Source organism: Choloepus didactylus, chromosome 4 (genome assembly GCF_015220235.1).
Source record: "Choloepus didactylus isolate mChoDid1 chromosome 4, mChoDid1.pri, whole genome shotgun sequence".
Taxonomy (NCBI): domain Eukaryota; kingdom Metazoa; phylum Chordata; class Mammalia; order Pilosa; family Megalonychidae; genus Choloepus; species Choloepus didactylus.
The window spans coordinates 161,666,633-161,690,965 of NC_051310.1; the positions used below are offsets into that span (position 1 = coordinate 161,666,633).

At 37.0% G+C, this 24,333-nt stretch overlaps 1 pseudogene; it reads right to left on the minus strand.

The window, feature by feature from the left end:
- Positions 1-8,359: 8,359 nt before the first annotated feature.
- LOC119532979 lies at positions 8,360-9,198 on the minus strand (annotated as a pseudogene).
- Between the last annotated feature and the right edge of the window lie 15,135 nt (positions 9,199-24,333).

A 24,333-nucleotide genomic window follows, 5' to 3' on the forward strand; every position in this document is an offset into this window, starting at 1 on the left:
AGACATATGAAAGTACCTAGCTTTCTTTAACCAATTTGCTCATTGCACAAGATGAAATTATGCTGTATACTCTTGCAAATTTATTGGTCTCTGCAAAAATACAAAGTACATATTTTGAAGAACTTTTCTGATGCCTGCTCAGAAACCTTTAACAGATAATTCCAATATGTGATTCATCTCAGTGATGGTGTCTGTGGATTGCTATCTCTCATTTCAGCTGTGTTTTTTCCTGGTTTTTGGTATTATGAGTGATTTTTCTATTGTATGTGCCCTGGGTATTTCTGGTATTGTTAGGAGGCTCTTGACCTTACTTACAGCTTCTATTTTGGAGGCAGGTACTCTGTTCAGGTTTTGTGTATAGGCTTCAGTAGCTCTTCCAGGCTCCCCAGAAATCCCAGCTGTAGGTAGATCGGGCTATGGCTGATCTACGTCAGGGGATGGTTGTGGCAAAGCTGCCTTGGGAAGACTGGACTCTGTTCTCAAGTCACTGCTGCTTCCCCTTTTAGGTCCCTTGGTAACAGAAATCAGACTTTTCTTACTTGTTCTTCCTGTTTTCTTTTCTTTGTTTGTTTGTTTTGGTGGTTGTTGTTGCTTTCTGTCTATGCTTGGCTGTTTTTGGTTGAAGGTCTCTCCAGTGTCCAGCTGAGCGTGTATGGGAGATAAAGTTAAAACCCAGGGAACTCCTAGTCCTGAGGTCCCTAGAGAGTCCACCTTCTTCTTTCCTTCTTTCAGAGTCCTTTTATGATTCTCTGCTGAATTATTTCTAGTGTAGTTAGTTGTATTTAGAGAGGAGAAGGAAAATTGGTTTCACACCGTAGTATCCCAGAACTAGATGCTCAAGTATCTATTTTTTATTGTTTATTTTCTGTCATTAATTTCTCTTTCCTTCCACATGTTTAGGTTTATTTGTTGCCCTTCTTTTAAATTATGATTTAACATCTAGTATATTCAGTTTAATCACCTTTGTTTTCCAATATAGTTGACATTATGAGTTTTAAATTTTCCACAAAATACAAGTGGGGCCCCATCCCAGGAATTCTTGTGTAGAGCTTTCATTCTTTTGAAAAAGACAGAGATAATTTATCAAGAAAAATGTAGGCCCAATTTCCACAAGTAGAGTTGTCCCTGGAAGGGGCAGCCAGTTAGGAACTGCCTTTGCAGACTTTCGTGCATCCTGGCTGGCCATGTGACTACTTCTGGCCAGGAGAGTGTGCACAAAGGCTTTTGTGTCACAACCCAAAGAAAAACCATTCCTTATTTAAAACAGTGTTTCTAAAAGGACATATGGACATGAATATAGTCATAACATAAAGCAAAACACACCAATATGTTTTTTTGTAGGTATGATGATGTATGGCAACAAAATGAGGCATATAATAACAGCATACCAATGGTGTAATTGAGTAAAAATTGGAAATTATAAAATGTTACTTGTATAATAATTCTATTTTCACCAATATCTATCTGTTAATCTCTAGCTATATCCTTACTTATTTCCAGAACTTGGTGTTTGTTCTTTCTGCAAGAAATAATCTTCCTGAAGTGATTTTTTTTAATCATTCAGGTTTCAACTCCAATATACATATGTTCTAGATTTTAGAGCAAACTTTTTTACCGTAAAACTTTTTAAAGTAAAGTTTTCTTGAATTAAAGATACTTATTGCTCCAGAATATTTTCATTCAAATTTACTTGAAAACGTTCAATTGAACCAGATGCCTTTTGAGTACTTTTCCAGCTCACTGACACCAAAGGCATAGTGGACTTTAAAATTCATCTATTAAATTTTGGACTGTCCATTGATAATGTTGACAATGCTAATGTAATTATCATACAGCTGGGCCTCTTTCCATAGTCAAATGATTTAACAGTATCAAAAAAATTAATTAACTATAATGGCTTGGAACATTAATTAACTGCCTGCTAAAGTTTAGATTCTGAAATGTTATTATGCTAAAGTATATCTAGTTTTGGTGATGTTGCAATTATGTTTTGATTTGACTTTGCATTGCAAATATTTCTGCCAAATCTGTCTTGCTCATATTACTCAAATGTCAAAGCAATTTTAGCTAACAATTTAGAATTTTGAGGTTTTGTTACAAATACTGTTTTATGAATAATGACAATATAAACTCATAGGAAAAATATTGAAACTGATTTTTAACCTTGCAATAATATTTAATCCAACATGATCATTAACTGCAGAAAAATGGAGAAAATTCCTCCCCAAACAAGTTTACAAATTGGGCATATAAATGTATGATGAAACAAACAAAAAAGTATCATATTGATTTTTGTTTAGGTGATCTGTGTGAATTTTCTAACTTGAAATGTTTTATCATCTATGGTCTTCCATTGCAATATGCACTAACTGGATAGAAATTTTAGTGTGGCACAAAATGCTATTTGCCTCAATTTCATAGATTGGATTCCATAATGTTCCTTGGAGACACGTTTTATGGGCTTTTTATCCTTATGAAACCTAACATGAATGGATCATAAACTATGACAAATTTTATCACTGTTTATCTTGAAACAATCTATGTTTCCAGAAGGCCACAAACAACTAGTATAGTTACATAATCCTGATATTCAATCAGATCTTATTTCTGCTATTGCTATTTGAAACATCTTGTTAGCCCAAGGGACCAAAAAAGTATAGTGGAATTTATATGGCTTATATTTTTGTTTCTTATATTAATTTTAGAACATGTTTTATGGATATAGACACATTTCTTTCCTCTCCTTCCCTGTCCCATGCTATTTCCTTCCTTGAAACTTTTTATGATCAAAGTACTACTTTTAAAATGAAAAGTTGTTTCAAACACTTTATTTTCCCAAAGCAAAATCCTTGAGGCATAGCAACAGTTTTTAAAGACCTTATAGGAAGAGAAAAATACATTGAAAGTTTCATAGTCAAATATAGAAAAGTAATTAAAAGCTTTACTACTTTTAAATTCTACTGAATATGAAAAACATTTCACGACATTGATGAATTTTTAAGAGATCATTTACACAACAATAAAATAGTTACTCTGAGCTGAGAAACAATACTTTTTTTCTGAAGATGGAACTTTTAGATCTTTAAAATAGAAAAAAAAATCTAGGAAAATAATTTTGACTTCAGATATGCAAGGAAGAAGCATAGCTGATACATTTTATTTAAAAAATTATTCATGAATAAGAGAGGGAGATCAAAATGGGCTGAGAAGGGGAAGCTAAAGAGTACTGTCAACTAACCAGGTGGTTTCAGAACAAAAATTCTGAGTCATAAATCCATAATTACATTTACAACCGGCATCCATTTATGATAGATTATATTATTTACCCTTAATCAGGGTTTCTTGGAGAAATACATAACAGCCCTTAAAAATTAAAGATTATGTTTGAAAGTATAAGTCAGGAACTTTGCTCTATATAATTTCGAATGGGAAACTCACATTTTCTTCTTCTAATATATTTGTGAATTTTTAAATTTTATAATAATTTTGAGGCACTATCAAAAACAAAATATTCATTGCAAATCTTTAATTTACTTAAATAACTTTCAGTGATGAAATTACACTGCCTGCTTGCTCCCATTTCAGAAGAAAAAAAAAGGGGCACTTTCATTGGCCTGAAAAGATACTAAATAATCAGCAATGCAAAATAATCTCTCTCATTCATTACAGTACTCTGTAACCCAATTTAAGCATCATGTATTGGTGCCTATTGTATAAGAGTCCTATTCCAGTCATTACGGTGTATACCAAATTTACTAGATGTGTTTAAAACCCTCAATTATATAAAGTCAAGTAATGAAAGCAAATACAAATAATTGTATTATAAGGTATAATTAAATAGGTGTTAGTCTATAAGTATAGAAATTGCTATCAGACTACTGAGAAAGGAAAACTATTCAATTAGACCTCAGAAGTTTAGAAAGAATGGCAATGGTATTGTATCAGCAAAATTATAGATACGTGAAAATATACACTTCATGTAGGAAAAAACGGTAAGTAAATCCAAAAATTATAGATTGTGGATGGTGAAGGGTGAAAAATGAGATTGCAAAAAAAATAGTATGTTGCCGTATGACAAAGTAATATGAATACCATACTAAGGAATTTAGAAACAAGGGGACTTCTTGAGATTTTTATTTATTTATTATTTTTTCCACCAGAAAAGTTTTCTCAGTTTTGTGCTTTGTATTCCAGCAAGTTCAGTTTGGCAACAACCTTTCCAGTAAGAATAGTCATCATTTATTAAACATTGAGTATGAAAATATGTCAATTAATTAATTAATTAATTAACCCACATAAAAACCTATTTTGCAAGTGTCATTTTTCTAGTTTAAAAAATACTCTTTGTAATCACAAAAAAATCTAGAAACAATCCAAATATCCCTCAAGAACAGAAAAATAAATCGAGGGCATATTCATTCAATGAAATACTTTTCAGCAATGAACATTTTAAAATGACAGCAATAGAAATACATAAATCTATGGGTATAGATAAATAATCATGAGTGTAATTTCTGGACCATAAGGTAAAGCTGTGTTCAGCTTTACTAGGTAATAATACATTATCATCAAAGTGCTCTTATTTATTTATTCACTTACTTGGGTGTATGATTTCTGTCTCTCCTCTACTTCTCCAAACCATGACATTGTCATGTCTTCTTGGTATAGAAAGTCAGTCTTCTTGGTATAGAAAGTCATCTCATTTTGGTTTATTTGCTTTCCTCAATTATTGATGAAGTTGAACATTATTGATTATTTTGTTCAACAAAGTATTTATTGAGCAAAGTCTGTAAGGTACTTGGGAAATAGCTGTGAGCGACATAGATAAAATTCCTTGCCTCGGGAAACTTACATTCAATATGAGGCCTGTTTGCCCGTTTTTGAAATTAAGCTGTTTGACTTTTTCTTATTGGCATTTAGGTATTTTCAGTATATTCTGAATATAAATATTTGATCAGCAAATATTTTCTCTTAGGTATTGTTTTGGTTTTTACTTTATTTTTGTCTTTTATCGAAATTTTTAACATTTTCAGTTTTATCTGCATTTTCCTTTGTGGTTTGACCTTTCCGGTATTTTGTTAAATATCCTGTATATTCTTCAAAGTTTTTGATAATTTCATGTTCACATTTTATCTAGAATTGTATTATAATTGATTTTTCTTAACAGTGATTTTCCATAAGGTTAATGAATATTACAAGTAGCACTGATTGGTGTTCATCTTTGTGCCAGTGGTTAATCATCTCAAATTGACTTGTTTTTGGCTTTTAGTTTCTCTTCCATTCTAGTTTTTGTCTCTTTCTATGTCAATGTTATGCTCTTTTGTCATTAAAAAGTTAAACATATTACCTAGTCAGGTGAGTCACCATCATTTGACCTTCTTCAATGGTATCACATTGCGGCTTTTGTTAAGACCACAGTTATCCCATTTAATAAATCTGCAAAGTTCCACCAAGAAAGCCCTATTGTGATTTTGATTATAACTGAATCTATAGATATTGAATCTGTAGATAGAATACGAGAACTGAATCTTAATACTCGCACTTTATACATGAAAGTATTGTATCACTACAAGTATTTAGGTATTGTTTAGTTTTAGTATTTGTCTATCTTCATATGTATGTATGATGGTTCAAAAAGATATTTTTAAAAATATATCTCGACCTCTGCCTCATGCCATGCATAAAAATTAATTTCAATATATACTGTATACCTAATGCAAAAAGTAAAGGAAAAATATCTTCACAATTTGGGGGTAGGTAAAGATTTCTTTAAAATAAAGACAGAAGTGTTAAATTTAAGAAAAAAATGTTAAACTGGGATACACCACTTTTAAGAACTTCTGTTTATCAAAACACATCATTATCAGAATGAGAAGGTAAGCCTCATCCTAGGAGAAAATATTTTCAATACATATATGCAATACGGAACTCGTATCCAACATATATAAAGAATTCCTAAATCAATAAGACAGAAATAATGGAAATTCATTAAAAAGAATGTCTGATTGGCCAATCAACATGTGAAAATTCACTCTACTCCATGAGATATCAAAGGAATGCAAACGCTAATCAAAATTAGATACCTCCACACTTCTTCCAGAGTGACTAAATACTTTTTTAAATGGGGTAAATGGTAACAAATACTGACAAGGAGCTACAGCAACTTTAAGTCTTATAAATTTCTGCTGGTGGAAATGTAATTAGATCTAATCACACTGGAAAATTGTTTGTCAAGTTATGTATACCAATAGATCCATGTACTGTGCCCCAACAATTCTATTCCTAGGTGTGCCCAAGATGAATTACATGTTCACCAAATTACATGAATATTAATAGAACAATATTTATAATTGCCCCAAACTGGAAACAGCCCATCAGTAGTAAAATATGTAAATTGTGATGTATTTATGTCATGGATTATTACACAACAATGAAAATGAGGACAATGTATAGCTATATACAACAAAAGGATGACTCTTAGAAACATAATATTGACCAAAAGAAGGCAGGTAGAAACAAACAAACAAAAAGACATGCTTTCTTATTCTAATTATAAAAGCTCACAAACAGGTAAAACTAAGTTATAAAACTTTGAGTGTGTTTGGGGAGATGGTATGGATGGTCAACCTAACAGGACAGAAGAGAACTTTTGTTGTGCTGTAATATTCTTTTGTTTCATCTATGCTGGTTACACAGCTGCATTTATTTTTATGAAAATCTTTGTTTACTTTTTTATTGATAGGAAATTTCATATAACATAAGATTAACCATTTTAAAGTATATGATTCAGTGGCCTGTAGGACATTCACATTGTTGTCCAACCACCACTTCCATGTAGGTCCAAAACATTGTCATTCCTCCACAAGAAAACTTGTGTCCATTAAACAGTCCCCATTCCCCCCATCTCCCAACCCCTGGCAACCACCAATCTTTTCTGTCTCTATGGCTTTGCCTATTCTGGGTCTTTCATATAAATAGAATCATATTAATGTGACCTGTTGTGTCTAGTTTCTTTCATTGAGCATAATGTTTTTACGTTCATCCACATGTAACGTGTCAGTACTTCAGTATTTTTTATGGCTGAGTAACATTCCATTGTATGCATATACCACATTTTGTTTAACCATTTACCAGTTGATGGACATTTGGGTTGTTTCCACCTTTAGGCTACTGTGAATAGTGCTACTATGAACATGCATGTACAAGTATTTGTTCAAATCCCTGTTTCAATTCTTCTGTGTATATACCTAGAAAGTGGAATTGCTGGGTTATATAGTAATTTTGTTTGACTTTTTGAGGAACCCACAGACTGTTTTCTGTAGTGATTGCACCATTTTCCATTCCCACCAGCAATGTACGAGGGTTCCAATTTCTCCTCATCTTCTCTAACACTTATTTTGTTTCTTTTCTGTTTGCTTGTTTTTGTTTGTTTTGTTTTCAGTCTAGTCATTCTAGTGAGTGAGAAGTGGTATCTTTTTGGACATCTTTTCAGGTGCTTGCTGGCCGTTTGTTTATCTTCTTTGGAGAAATGTCTGTTTTAGTAGTTTGCCCAATTTTAATTGGTTTGGTTGTTAGTTTATTTTTTTATTTTTGGCTGTTTTTAACTATACACATTTTTTTTTCCAGTTTTAGCAAAGGATTGTTTTGCTAACCCCCAAAAAAGCAAAATTCAGAATATAATCACCCAGTGCAAGAACAGTTCTATAAGAAAACATTCAAAATCATCCTTTCCTTTCTTCCCAAGGTGTTCTTTTTTATGTATGTTATATTTTAGAACAGACTGATGCACAGAAATGGGAGCTCCCCATTCTGGTGCATCTTTTTTTTTTTTTTTTCTGTAGCTCTTTCTCTTTTGATAGAAATTTATTACAGAATTTTCTTTTTCTTGTAGCAAAATATTTTAAAAATGTCTCTTCCCACTCTTACTTTAGTTGGAAAAGTACAGAACTGAAAAGCCTCCTACCCCACCCCCCAACTGTGTTTAAAGCATTGAATTCTGAAGAGTTTCCCTATTACTCTGTGTTCTTGGTCTATGTACTTAGGCATTTACAGAGAAAATTGAATCTTAAGTTCTGTTACTCCCCAAAATGACTAACAGAAGGGAGGATTTGATTAGGACAGCTGACAAGTTGAACCATTCTATGATGGGGCAAAATAGGCTCCATCAACCATCAATGATTGTTTTATTTGTTGATCACAAACCCTGAAATGAGATTCTCTGAATATATTTCAGAGAGAGTCAGCACAGGAACAGAACAGAGAGTTGGTGAAGGCACAGAGTAAAGAATTCCAAGAACTTATTACTGCTGTTTTCATTTAATAAGCCAGTGGTATAGCAACATAAAGATTTTGGCTGTGATCACACTTGGATGTCTTTATGGGATTGCTGTGGGAAAACATGATTGGCAGGTAGCAAACTCTGGTTCACTGTGCTAAGTGAGCAACTCCAACACCAACTTTTGGAGAGTGTAGTGGGAGTGTAGTGGAGGTACTTCTTGCCAGATGGGAGCTTTTGGTGAAGACTCCTTTAGGGAAAATTCTTTTGGCTTCTTCTTAAGTGATACTTGGAACAACCATCATGCTGTCTCCATCCTTCCAATCAACCAGGGTAGCAACCCTCTTTTCTGCTGACCACTGGAGTAACTACTCTGAGAATCTCGCCAAAATTCCTTCCAGTGGCACCTGGATAGAGGATAGACAGCTTCAGTTTTTTATCGGGACCAAAAATGAACACCCCATGAGCCATCACAGGCATGCCCTTTTCATCCTCTGCTGGGCCCAGCATTCCCAACAGGAAGGCAAGGTCCCAATTCCTATCATCAATGAGGAAAAGGTAAATGCTTCTGTGGGTGTATCACCATTGTAGGCATTGTTGTCCTTGCTTCAAGAAAAATGGACCTCAGCCCTGTCTATCAAAAGGTCAATCAACTTAACATTCCTCTTGGCAAGTTCTGATGTCAGCTTTGCAGCTCTGCCAAGCTCCATGGTGCACACTGGGGTAAAGTCCTGAGGACGGGAGAAGAGAATGCCCCATGAATCTCCCAGATAGTTTTGGAAACTGAGGCAACTAACAGTAGAGGTGTCATCCCCGAGAAGTGGACCTTCAGGCATGGCGGCAGTGGTGAAGTGGGAAGTCGAAGGGACACAGCTATTGTAGTCACCAGCCAGCTGGCTCTGGCAAAGAGCAACTGCATACATTTGATTTCTGCATTTGGTGGTATGTATATTATAACTTATTGGCAAATTTACTCAGTTTTAAATGTAGCTCTATTCTTGATATTTAAATGACCAAAAGAGGAAAAGAGATACTATTTCTGATATTAGAATAAAAATAATTGGCTGTGCATTGCCTTTTTTGTTGCTATTCATTTGAAGACGGATGTCTTCAGTTTTGAAAAACTATCCTCATATTAAAAATTTAAATTTTTACTAACCAGGTAAATAAAGATACTTTTAAAAGTCAGTCTGTACACCCAAAGCATCAGCAGTGAAAGAAGAAATAGATAAATGGGATCTCCTCAAAACTGAATGCTTTTGTGCATCAAAGAACTTTGTCAGAAGAGTAGAAAGGCAGCCTATTCAATGGGAGACAATATTTGGAAACCACATATCAGATAAGGGTTTAATATCCAGAATATATAAAGAGATCCTACAACTCAATAACAAAAAGACAAACAACCCAATTAAAAAATGGGCAAAAGACATGGACAGATACTTTTCCACAGAGGAAATACAAATGGCTCAAAAAAATACATGAAAAGATGCTCAACTTCACTGGCTGTGCCAGTTTGATGTATTATGTCTCCCCAAATGCCATTATCTTTGATGCAATCTTGTGTGGGCAGACATATTAGTGTTGATTAGATTTTGGAATACTTTGGGTTTTTCCATGGAGATGTGATTCATTCAACTGTGGACAAGACCTTTGGTTGCATAATTTCCATGGAGGTATTGCCTCACCCATTCAGGGTGGGTCTGAATTAAATTACTGGAACACTATGTAAGCTCAGACAGAAGGAGCAAGCTTGCTACAGCCAAGATGGACACTTTGAAGAATGCACAGAAGCTGAGAGAGTAGCTGCAGATGAGAGGCAGTTTGAAGATGGCTGTTGAAAGCAGACTCTTGCTCCAGAGAAGCTAAGAGAGGTAAAACACCCCAAAAGCAACTAAGAGTGACATTTTTGAAGAACTGCAGCCTAGAGAGGAACATCCTGGGAGAAAGCCATTTTGAAACCAGAACTTTGGAGCAGATGCCAGCCAGTTGCCTTCCCAGCTAACAGAGATTTTCCAGACACCATTGACCACCCTCCAGTGAAGGTACCCTTGGTTGATGGACACTTTATGGCCTTTAGACTGTAACTTTGTAACCAAATAAAACCCCTTTTATAAAAGCCAATCCATTTCTGGTGTTTCGCATTGTGGCAGCATTAGCAAACTAGAACACTGGCTACTAGGGAAATGCAAATAAAACCACAATGAGATGTCATTTCACACCTACTAGAATTGCCATTATCAAAAAGCAAAACAAAAGAAAGCAAACAAAACAAAACAAAACAGGAAATTACAAGTGCTGGAGAGGATGTGGAGAAAGAGGCACACTTATTCACTGTTTGTGGGAATGTAGAATGATACAACCACTCTGGAAAGCAGTTTGGCCATTCCTCAGGAAGCTCAGTATAGAATTGCCTGCCATATGATCCAGTAATCTCATTACTATTTATATACTCAGAGGAAGTGAAAGCTAGGACATGAACAGATATTTGTAAACTGACATTTATAGCAGCATTACCCATGATTGCTAAGAGATAGAAACAGCCTAAATGTCCATCAACAGATGAATGGATAACAAACTGTGGTATATACATACAATGGGATATTATGCAGGTGTAAGACAGAATCAAGTCATGGAGCATATAACAATGTAGATAAACCTTGAGGATATTATGTTGAGTGAAATTAGCCAGAAACAAAAGTACAAATACAAGTATGATCTCACTAATATGAACTAACATTAATGAGCAAATTTTGAGAATTTAAGTTGGGAAAACAGGAAATCAGGAGATAAAAAGAGTGTAGAGATCACACATTTGATGCTGAAGGAGTATAGAATGTTCAAGAGAATTGATTTTATAGAGAGAGAAATGGATAGCATAATACCATGTGATGGTAGCACAATATTGTAAGTACACCAAACAAAGATGAATGTGAGTACATTTGAAAAAGGAAGGCTAGGAACAGAAGGAAAGATAGAAGATAAAGACTGGGACTGTACAATGTAATGAAACTTAGAGTGGTCAGTGATGGTGATTAAGTGTACAAATATAAGAATGTTTTTACGTGAGGGAGAACAAATGAATGTCAACATTACAAGGTGCTGAGAATGGGATGGTATTGGTAAAAAAATAAAATCAATGCAAACTAAAGTCTATAATTAACAGTAACATTGTACTATACCTCCACTAATTGTAACAAAGGCAATATACCAAAGCTAAATGTCTATAAGAGGGGGATATAAGAGAGGAGTATGGGATTCTTGGTGCTGTAGTTCCTGTCTGAACTTCTTATTGTATTTTAGTTTATTTTACTTCATATTTCTTTTTTCTTTTTTTTATTCGTCATCTTTTATCTTTTATCTTTTTTCTCTTCTTCTTCCTTTGTGGAAGAAATGGAAATGTCCTCATATAGATTGTAGTGGTGAAAACATAACTATGTGATTATACTGGGGACCACTGATTGTTTACTTAGGATATAATGTTTAAAAAATAGAGGGAGAGTCATGGGGAAAGATGGAAGCATAGAGAGGTATGGAATTTAGTTAGTCTTCTAGAGAAACTAGTAAATAACCAGGGACAACTAGTAAATAATCTGGAACAACTATTGGGAGACATCTGTGACTGTTCACACATCATACACCAGCCTGGAATGGGTGGAATGGCTGAGATCACAGCATAAAAGTGTAAGTAAAAACTGCAGGTACCCTTTCCCCTGGCATGGTAGGCTGAGCGGCAAAACTTTGCTGTGGGAGAAAGAAGCAATCCCTGCTGGGAGCAAGGAAATGTAACTCAATCAAGCTCCAACTGTGGTTTTCATTAACAAATGTGGACTGCTGAGTGCAAGTACAAGCACAGATAAACCCCTAACAAGCAGGAAGTTACCATGAGGTCACTCCCAGTGTAGAGGAGGTGGAGCTGATGGAAAAAAATACAGAGGCTTTTGGTGATGGCTGAGCTTAGAATACCGGAAAAATGACTGTGTCCCAGGGAGGGGAGTACAGAGACCCAGTACTATCTCTGGTCAACAGGTGAAATTAGGGGGCTGGGGACTGGCTCAGAAGGGGGGCTTTCTCTCTTTCTCCTTTATTTTTCTCTCAATCTGAGTAGCTCACTGGAGAAAGCCTCAGGCATTTTCAGTTCTCAGCATTGACCCAAGCAAGCGTGGAGTTAACAGAGTCAGAGAGACAATGGAGTAATTCAAGTGGAGAACATAGCTCCCTAAGGTGTGTATCTTCCCTAAGAGGAGGGGAATGAGGCTCATCTCAAATTACTTCTCTACCTTCAGAACTCAGACACCAGGGCCTAGGGTAAAACAAACAATTAAACCAGAAACAACTTAAGTTTGGTTTCTGACACCTTGGTCTGGCCAAGGACAGGGTCTGCTGAGAATTAAAGGGACTTTACACTGGTGTGGAGCAATGAGCTGATAGGTACCACCTGCTGGGCAGGATAGAAAAAGTATAGCATCTAGAGGTCTCACAGGGAAGCCTGTCAATCTTCTAGAACTCACCATCAAGGAAATCTGATACTGAATACATTCTCCTCCTCAGACCCTATTCTGGTCTGGAAAATCTGATTGGGGTTATCAAGGAAATCAGATGCTTAGACAACAGAAAACTACAAATCACACTATTAAAAACAAAGATATGGCCCAGTCAAAGGAACAAATTTACACAACTGAGATACAGGAATTGAAACAATTAATTAAAGTTCTTCAAATAAATATACTTAATCAATTCAAAACCCAATTCAATGAGTTGAAGGAAAATATGGCAAAAGAGGTGAAAGATATAAAGAAAACATTGGGCAAACATAAGAAGAACTCAAAAGTTTGAAAAAAAAATTGGCAGAACCTATGGAAATGAAAGGCATAACACAAGAGTTGAAAAACACAAGGGAGTCATACAACAGCAGATTTCAAGAAACAGAAGAAATGATTCATGAACTGGAGGACAGGACACCTGAAATCCTACACACAAAAGAACAGATAGGGAAAAGAATGGAAAAATATAAGCAACATCTCAGGGAACTGAATGACAACATGAAGCATATGAATGTACATGTCATAGGTGTCCCAGAAGGAGAAGAGAAGGGAAAAGAGGCAGAAGCAATAATGGAGGAAAGAATCAATGAAAATTTCTCATCTCTTATGAAAGACATAAAATTACAGATCCAAGAAGTGCAGCATACCCCAAACAGAACAGAGCCAAATTGACCTATGCCAAGACATTTAATAATCAGATTATCAAACATCAAAAGCAAAGAGAGAATCCTGAAAGCAGTGAGAGAAAAGTAATCCATCACATACAAGGGAAGCTGAATATGACTATGTGAAGATTTCTCAGTAGAAACCATGGAGGCAAGACAGTGGTGTGATATATTTAAGATACTGAGAGAGAAAAAGTGCCAACCAAGAATTTTACATCAGGCAAAACTTTCCTTCAAATATGAAGGAGAATTTAAAATATTCTCTGTCAAACAGACAATGAGGGACTTTGTGAATAAGATACCTGCACTACAGGAAATACTGAAGGGAGCACTACAGACAGATAGGAAAAGACAGGAGTGAGAGGTTTGGAACACAATTTTGGGTGACAGTAGCACAATTATGTTAGTATACTGAACAAAGATGACTGTGAGTATTGTTGAAAGAGGAAGGTTAGGGGTATGTGAGACACCAGAAGGAAAGAAGAAAGGTAAAGACTGGACTATATAACTTAGTAAAACCTAGAGTAGTAAATGATTGTGATAAAAAATACAAATATGTTTTTACATGAGGGAGAACAAATGAATGTCAGCCTTGCAAGGTGCAAACAATGGGGTGGTATCGGCAAAAAAATACAATCAATGCAAACTAGAGTCTATAGTTAACAGTAACATTGTATTATACTTCCTTTAATGTAACAAAGGCAATATACCAAAGCTAAATCCTGTAAGAGGGGGATATAAGGAAGGGGTATGGGATTCTAGGCATTGGTGGTGTTGTCTGACTTTTTATTGTACTTTATTTTAATTTATCTTTTCTTTTGTTGCTTTTTAGCTGTCATTTTTTTCTTTCTTTTTTGTTTTCTTTTGTCTTTCTACCTTTTATGACTCTTCCTCTTTCTTTGTGGAAGAAATGGAAATGTTCTTATATAGATCAAGGTGGTGAATGCATAACTGCATGATTATAAATGGAACCATTGGTTGCTTATTATGTTGAGTGAAATAAGTCAGACACAAAAGGACAACTATTGTATGATTTCACTGACATGAACTAATTATAAAATGTAAACTCATAGATATAGGTTTCCAGGACATAGAATGAGGCTAAATAATGTGGAGTCATTGCTTAATATGTGCAGAATGTTTAACCAGTTAGAATGTAAACATTTGGAAATGGACAGAGGTGACAGTAGCATGTTGTTGTGAAATTAACTAACAGTGCTTAATGGTGTGTGAATGTGGTAGAAAGGGGAAGTTTACAGTCATGTATGTCACCAGAGGTAAACTTGGAAGTTAAAACATGGGAATGTATAACACAGTGAATCTTGTCATGGACAATGTCCATGATTGACTGTACAAGTATTAGAAATTTCTTTCATCAACTAGAACAAATGTATGACACTCTAGCGAGAAGTTAATAATAGAGGGATATATAGGGAAAATGTACCTATTGCAATCTATGTACTACAGTTAGTAATATTTTAATATTCTTTCATCAATAGTAACAAATGTATTATACCTATACTATGAGTCAATAGTGGTGGGGAGTAGGGGTATGGGAGGATTTGAGTTTTCTTTTTTATTGTTATTTCTTTTCTGGAGTAATGAAAATTTTCTAAAATTGATCTTGGGTATGTATGCACAGCTATGTGATGATACTATGAGCCAGTGATTATATATTTCAGATGGTTTGTATGGTGTGTGAATATTTCTCAATAAAACTGCATTAAAAATGTAGAAGGATACAAGTGTCGGAGAAAATGTGGAGAGAAGGATGTGCCTAATCACTTTTGGTGGGGAAGTAGAATGGTGCAGCCCATCTAGAGGGCAGTGTGGTGGTTCCACAGGAAGCTAAGTGTGGGGTTGCCATATGGTTATGCAACTCTGTTATTGGGTTTATATTTTGAAGAACTGAAAAGAAGGACATGAATGGACATTTGCACAGTGGGGTTTATAGTGGCAGTATTCACGATTCTTAATGGATGGAGGTGGCCTAAGGGTACATTGAGTGATGAATGGAATGGTGAACTGTAGTGTATACATATCATGGAATAATGAGTGGCTGCAAGAAGAAATGAAGTTGTGAGACATGCAACTAAGTAAATGGACCTTGAGGACAGTAGGTTGAGTGAAATAAGCCAGAAGAAAAGACAGACATTGTAACGCCTCACTAAGATGAACTAACTATAATGTACAAACTGAGAATTGAGTCTGAAAGCATAGGTTATCAGAGGAAGGCTTATTGTAAGCCTAGATTGTAAGCTCTTCCTGAGTTGTAATGGTTATTTCTAAATTCTGAGACCCTGAGATCTTTGTGTATAAATTGGTCAGTACCTTCAGGTATATGTGTGACACCTAAAACTCAGAGCCAGGCAGATAGAATTAGGAGGGGCAAGATGGCGGCATAGAGAAGAGTGGAAGCTAAATAGTCCCCCTGGAACAACTACAAAAAAACAGAAACAACTAGTAAATAATCCAGAATAACTGCAGGGGGACAAATGAGACAATCCACTCATCATACACCAACCTGAATTGGGAGGAATGCCCAAGAACACAGCATAAAATCTGTAAGTAAAACCTGCGAAACCAAGTCGTGGACCCCCTCTCCCATAGCCTGAGCTGCAAAGCCTCGTGGTGCCAGAGAGAAGCTCTCTCCCAGCAAGCAAATATAGCTCAGCTGAGCTCCAACTGGGGTTTTAAATAACGAGTGTGAACTGCTCACTACAGGTACGCAGCCCCAAAAAACAGACAGAGGCTTTGGGTGACTACTGACCTGGGAGAGCTGGAGGGTCGCCTTGGACTGGGTCTGAAGGGGACTATCTGTTTCTTTTTTGGCTCAGTGGAGAAAGCCCCAGTCATTTTCAGTTTCCAGGGCTGTGAAGCAGAGAAGGGTGGAGACAGCACAAGCAGAGAGAGAGACCATTGAAATGCTAATGACCTCCACCTGGGGGCTCTGTCTTCTCTAGGAGGAAAGGGGTGGGGCCCTTTCCATTCAGAACCAGACCCCAGAGCCTGGGGGAACACGGCCATACCTCCTCACACCAGTCAAGAATTATAGGCTAACAGGCATCACCTGCTGGGCAGAAAAGCACAGTGACCCGAGGCATCAAAGGGTGGAGCAATTTTCTAAGACACACCCACAGGGAAACCAGATACTGAATATCTCTTCCCTATGGGACCTGAGCCTGTTCTGGTCTGGGAAAACCTGATTTGGATAACTAAGGAAACCATGCCTAGACAACAGAAAATTACAACCTACACTAAGAAAAACAAAGTTATGGCCCAGTCAAAGGAACAAATGTACCCTTCAACTGAGTTACAGGAATTTAAACAACTAATGCTAAATCAAATCAAAAAGTTTAGAGAAGATATTGCAAAAGAGATAGAGAATGTAATGGAAGCACTGGGCATGTATACAGCAGAAATCAAAAGTTCAAAAACACAACTAGTAGAATCTATGGAAATGAAAGGCACAACACAAGAGATGAAAGACACAATGGAAACATACAACAGCAGATCTCAAGAGGCAGAAGAAAACACTCAGGAACTGGAGAACAAAACACCTGAAAGCCTACACACAAAGGAGCAGATGGAGAAAAGAATGAAAAAATATGAGCAACGTCTCCGGAAACTCAAGGATGAAACAAAGTACAATAATGTACGTATCATTGGTGTCCCAGAAGGAGAAGAGAAGGGAAAGGGGGCAGAAGCAATAATAGAGGAAATAATTAATGAAAATTTCCCATCTCTTATGAAAGACATAAAATTACAGATCCAAGAAGCGCAGCGTACTCCAAACAGAGGAGATCTGAATAGGTCTATGCCAAGACACTTAATAATCAGATTATCAAATACCAAAGACAAAGAGAGAATCCTGAAAGCAGCAAGAGAAAAGCGATCCATTACATACAAAGGAAGCTTAATAAGAATATGTGCGGATCTCTCAGCAGAAACCATGGAGGCAAGAAGGAAGTGGTGTGATATATTTAAGATACTGAAAGAGAAAAACCGCCAACCAAGAATCCTGTATCCAGCAAAGCTGTCCTTCGAATATGAGGGAGAGCTCAAAATACTTTCTGACAAACAGACAATGAGAGACTTTGTGAACAAGACACCTGTCCAACAGGAAATACTAAAGGGAGCACTACATGGTGATAGAAGACAGGAGTGCGTGGCTTGGAACACAATTTGGGGAGATGGTAGCACAACAATGTAAGTACACTGAACAAAGGTAACTATGAATACAGTTGAGAGAGGAAGGTGGGGAGCATGTGAGACACCACAAGAAAGGAGGAAAGATAACGACTGGGACTGTGTAACTTGGTGAAATCTAGAGTATGCAACAATTGTGATAAAATGTACAAATATGTTCTTTTACGAGGGAGAACAAGCAAATGTCAACCTTGCAAGGTGTTAAAAATGGGGAGGCACTGGGGGAGGGATGCAATCAGCATAAACTAGAGACTGTAACTAATAGAATCATTGTATTATGCTTCCTTTAATGTAACAAAGGTGATATACCAAGGTGAATGCAGATAAGAGGGGGGGATAGGGGAGGCATGTTAGACACTTGACATTGGTGGTATTGTCTGATTCTTTATTCTACTTTGATTTAAGGTTATTTTTCCTTTTGCTGCTTCCTAGCTGTCTTTTTTTTTCCTCTTTCTTTTGCCTCTCTACCTTCTTTGACTCTCCCTCCTGCCTTGTGGAAGAAATGTAGATGCCCTTATATAGATAATGGTGAAGGTGGTGAACACATAAATGTATGACCATGCAGAAAACCATGGATTATGTACTTGGGATGGAATGTATGTGAGTGAACATAACCATATTAAAAAAAAATGGGTTGATGTCAAAACCTCGAGGGCAATATACTGAGTGAAATAAGCCAGACACATTAGGACAATTATTGCAGGGTCTCACTGATAGGAACTAATTATAATATGTAAACTCATAGACATGAAATATTAGGTACCAAGATATAGGACGAGGCTTAAGAATGGGGAGTGGTTGCTTAGTATGAGCAGAATGTTCAATTATGATGAACTTAAATGTTTAGAAATGAACAGGGATGTTGGTAGCAAGATGTGAGAATATCTAACAGCTCCGAATGGTGTGTGAATGAGGTGGAAAGGGGAAGCTCAGAGTCATATATGTTACCAGAAGGAAAGTTGGAGGTCAAAAGATGGGAATGTATAAAACTGAATCCTATGGTGGGCAATGGCCATGATCAACTGTACAAATACTAGAAATCACTTCCATAAACCAGAACAAATGTATGGCAATACAATTAGAAGTTAATAATAGAGGGGTATATAGGGAAGAACTATATACCTATTAAAAACTATATACTACAGTTGTTAGTATTTCAACATTTTTTCATGAACAGTAACAAATGTACTATATCAATACTACAAGTCAACAATTGAGGGGGGTTGGTTAGGGGTAGGGGAGGATTAGGGTTTCCTTTTCTTTTCTTTTTTTTTTTTTCATCTTTCACTTTATTTCTTGTCTGGAGTAATGAAAAGCTTCTAAAAATTGGACAAAAATTAAGTGTGATGGATGCAAAGCTGTATGAGGGTACCCAGGGGCAAGTGATTGTACACTTTGGATCTTTGGATAATTGTATGGTATCTGAACAATCTCAATAAAAATGAAAAAATAAATAAATACATAAATATATGCAGATAAAAACCCTTTAAAAAAAAAAAAAAAACTCAGAGCCAGAGTTCAGCAGCTATGAATCTCTGCATTATCCCATACAGCAACTGCTAAAGAAGCTGAAAAAGAGATCAGACTTCAATTAGAGATATGAATAAAATGGAATTGATTAGGACTAAGGTAAATCAGGTAAAGGAAGATATTGACTTTGTTTTAAAACTTCAACTTCTGTGTGAAACCAAAGGAAGACATGTTTATTTGGTGGAAAATCTATATTTTCTATAGCATGCTATATAATTTAACTTGTATGGTTAGTTTATTAAAACACCATAATTACATGGAACCTTGACTAGGGAGTGAGATCTGGTTGGTTTGTACAGGTTAGAGTGAAGCCCCAATACATCCCAGAGTAATTTGGCCAGAGTATAAATAAATATTTGAAAAGCCCCCTTGAGGGACTGGGGAAAAATGTAGAAATATTAAACTTCCCCACTTGGGGAATTCCTTATATTCTCACAAGCATTGGGGACTACCAATTTAATAGGCCGAGCCCTCAGTCTTGGAGCTTGCCCTTATGAAGCTCGTTACTGCAAAGAAGAGGCTAAGCCCAATTGTGTCTAAGAGTCACCCCCAGAGAGCCTCTTTTGTTGCTCAGATGTGGCCTCTCTCTCTCTAAGCCAACTTGGCAGGTGGACTTGCTGCCCACCCCTCTACATTTGACATGACTCCCAGGGGTGTAAGTCTCCTTGGTAATGTGGGACATGACTCTCAGGGGTGAGCCTGGACCCAGCATCATGGGATTAAGAAAGCGTCTGCACCAAGAGAGAAGAGAAATGAAACAAAATAAAGTTAAAGTGGCTGAGAGATTTCAAATAGCATCAAGAGGTCATTCTGGAAGTTATTCTTATGCATTATATAGGGATCCCCTTTTAGTTTTTAGTGTATTAGAGTAGCTAGAAGGAAATACCTGAAACTGTTGAACTGCAATCAGTAGCCTTGATTCTTGAAGATGATTGTATAACTATATAGCTTATACAGTGTAACTGTGTGATTGTGAAAACCTTGTCACTCACACTGTCTTTATCCAAGTGTATGGAAAGATAAGTAGAAAAATGGGGACAAAAAAAGCAAATGAATAATGGGTGGGATGGGATGTTTTGGATGTTCTTTTTACTTTTATTTTTGTTTTTATCCTTATTTTTATTTTATTTCATTTTATTTTTGGAGTAATGAAAATATTCAAAAATTGATTGTGGTGATGAATGCACAACTATATGAGGATACCGTGATTGTATACTTTGGATGATTGTATGGTTTGTGACCATATCTCAATAAAATTGCAGGAAAAAATTTATATAATACCAAAAAAACAGTCTGTTTATAAATGGCAACTATTGGTGTAAATAAAATACATGCAGTTTTATTTTTTTGCATGGGCACCTCGATATATTCATTTCAACAATTCTCCTAAGCGCGCGCACACACACACACACACCAGAAACTGAATTCAAAAGAGACTATATACCATACCCAATTTCCACAATCAGGGCCAGCTTCATGGGCCCTGCAATCTGTGCAGTCACACAGAGTCCCATGCTCAGAGGTGTCCGGCACTTGGTTTAATGCTACACCATTGTCATCCTGAAAGACTTAGTAATATTTTAACAAGGGGCCCCACCTTTTCATTTTGCACAGGGCTTCACAAATTATGTAGCTGGCCCTTCCCACAATAAATAAAAGAACTCATTTTCAAACTTAAGTAGGTATGATTTAAAAGCAAACAAAAACAAAATATAACAATTATCCTCGTCAGAATATGCATAGTGATTTTGGCATAGGCTGGATTTAGTCTACATTGGACTTTATTTGACATTGAAAGGTTTGCTTCCACTAAATATAGGTCATTTGATTTTGTCATGAGTTTTCTTATACGTCCATGTGCCAGTTTGAGTGTATTGTGTCCCCCAAATGCCATTATCTTTATAGTCTTGTGTGGGGCAGAAGTTTTGGTGATTTGCTTGGAGTGTGCCCCACCCAGCTGTGGGAAATAATTTTGATGAGATGTTCCCATGGAGGCTTGGCCCCACCCATTCGGGGTGGGCCTTGATCGGTGGAGCTATATAAATGAGCTGACTCAAAGAGGAAAGAGAGTGCAGCTGGGAGTGATGTTTTGAAGAGAAGCAAGCTTGCTAGAAAGGAACGTCCTGGGAGAAAGCCGTTTTGAGGCCGGAGCTTTGGAGCAGATGCCAGCTGCCTTCCTAGCTAACAGAGGTTTTCCGGAGGCCATTGCCCATCCTCCGGTGAGGGTACCCGAGTGCTGATGTGTTACCTTGGATGCTTTGTGGCCTTAAGACTGTAATTGTAAATAAACCCCCGTTTTATAAAAGCCTATCCATCTCTGGTGTTTTGCATTCTGCAGCATTAGCAAACTAAAACAGATTTTGGTACCGAGAGTGGGGTGCTTTTGCTGCTGAGTTTGCAAATACCAAACATGTTGGAACGGCTTTTTAAATGGATAAGGGGGAATTTCTGGAAGAGTTGTGAGGAGCTTGATAGAAAAGGCCAAAACTGCTTTAAAGAGACTGTTTGTGGAAATATGGACTCTAAAGATACTTCTGATGAGGACTTGAACAGAAATGATGAATGTGTTGTAAACTGGAAGAAAGGCGATCCTTGTTTTAAAGTGGCAGAGAATTTGGCAAAATTGAGTCCTGGTGTCAGATGGAAGGAAGAATCTGGAAGCAACAACTTGGAATACTTAGCTGAGGAGATCTCCAGACTACGTGTGGAGGACATATCCTGGCTTCTCCTTGCAGCTTATAGTAAAATGCGAGCAGAGAGAGATAAACTTAGAACTGAACTCTTGGGTTCAAAGAAACCAGAAGTTGATGGCTTGGAAAATTACGGGCTTCCAGTGGGTAGAATCCCAGAAGCTACAGCCCAACCTGAGGACAAGCCAAGATTGGATAAGGAGTTAAGCAGAAAGGATTTGTGGAAACTCCTATTGTCTGATGGCTTTGACCCCTGCATGCTTCATGCAAAGCCAACAGAATTTTTGCGAGATCTTTATAGACAGAGCCATTGCCGGTCTGGACTGGAGGAGACAGACAAGGAAAAAATTAAAGGAAAAATCTCTTCAAAGACAGAGCCATGGAGGTTGAGGTCTGGAGTCAAGAGGTTTGGGGCTGGGAGAGCGGAGCAGCCCACATGCATGGAAAGGGTGAGTTTGCCCTGGAGGTCGAGGGCGGGCTTTCCGCCTCGATGCTCTGGAAGAGTTTTGCCACCTCAGGTCCCAAAGAGGTTGGAGCACATTCCCAGGGAATTGGGGAGAGCCTGGCTGCCACCACACTGTTCTGAAGGGGTTGAGCGTGTGACCCGGAGATGGAAGGGAATCCGGGAGCTGCCCCGATGTTTGAGGAGGGTGGGGCCGAGAAGGTGGTCTCCCCAATGTGTGGAAATGTTGGAGCACTCACCTAAGTGTTTGGAGAGGAATGGGCTGCTGAAAAGGCCCTTGGGAAGGGTTAGGCTCCCACTCTCTCAAGCCCCAAGGATGCAACATTTTTCTGTAAATGACTCTCGGACTTTGAAATCTAATGGACTTTGTCCTGTGGGTTTTAGGAACTGTTTTGCTCCTGTTAACCCTGTTTTCCTTACTGTTTCTCCTTATGGCAATGGAAATGTTTATCCTATGAATGTCTCTCCTTTGTATATTGGAAGCACATAACTTGTTCTAGGTTCACAGATCCACAGCTAAAGGAAAATTATGCCTTAGAACTGACCAAGCCTAAACTGATTTTGATGGGATTTTGTACTTAACTTTTGTTACTGAAATGATTTAAGTTTTTGTGAAATGAATGTATTTTGTATTTGGAAAGATGATGCCATTTTGGGTTCCAGGGGGTGGAATGTGCCAGTTTGAGTGTATTGTGTCCCCCAAATGCCATTATCTTTATAGTCTTGTGTGGGGCAGAAGTTTTGGTGATTTGCTTGGAGTGTGCCCCACCCAGCTGTGGGAAATAATTTTGATGAGATGTTCCCATGGAGGCTTGGCCCCACCCATTCGGGGTGGGCCTTGATCGGTGGAGCTATATAAATGAGCTGACTCAAAGAGGAAAGAGAGTGCAGCTGGGAGTGATGTTTTGAAGAGAAGCAAGCTTGCTAGAAAGGAACGTCCTGGGAGAAAGCCGTTTTGAGGCCGGAGCTTTGGAGCAGATGCCAGCTGCCTTCCTAGCTAACAGAGGTTTTCCGGAGGCCATTGCCCATCCTCCGGTGAGGGTACCCGAGTGCTGATGTGTTACCTTGGATGCTTTGTGGCCTTAAGACTGTAATTGTAAATAAACCCCCGTTTTATAAAAGCCTATCCATCTCTGGTGTTTTGCATTCTGCAGCATTAGCAAACTAAAACAGTCCATTTCTACATTTAATCTAGAAGAGATCCATTATCATAGAAATATATTTAAAAGTTAAGGAATTTGATTTTTGCTTCAAGGCAAAATACTGATGTTTTCTTGCCTTCTAAGTGATTTGGATAATATTAGACAATGGAACCAGTTTTTCATTGAACATATTACAACATGATTTTTTTTTTCATTTGGGAGTCACTTTAATAAAAATATCATATTGTAAAATTACAATTTGAAAGACTACTCAGATACACAATTAAAGAGGGTTTATACTGAATCTTTAAAGACTCTTCAAATCTTACTTGATAGGTTTATTTATAACCAAGCTTCCTAAAGATTCATGCCTTATTCTAGTAAGTTTGACTCAGATCATGCTCTTTTGGCCAAATGTGATGCAGTAATAAAATATATAATGAAATTTTACCTTGCAACTTACTGAATTTTTTTCTTCCCGCTTCTGCAATGACTGGCCTTATTACAGTTTCTCTATGTTTTCAAATTATTGATATACTTTAGATAGAAGAATTGATTTTCAGCAGCCAATCTTTTTCCTCTTACATTATTTATTAGTTCACAAATTCAGTTGAAATGAGAGAAAGCCTTTCCACTTGACTTGTACATAGACTAACCTCATTTTCATGACATTGTACAGTATAATTTTGCTATTTATTCAGATGACTAAAATATTGAGCATGAAGATTACTCATAATGAAAATGATGAATAAATAAAAACCCTACTTAATGGTACACAATATTGGAACTCTGGGTGCATCCCATTATGAGAAATGAAA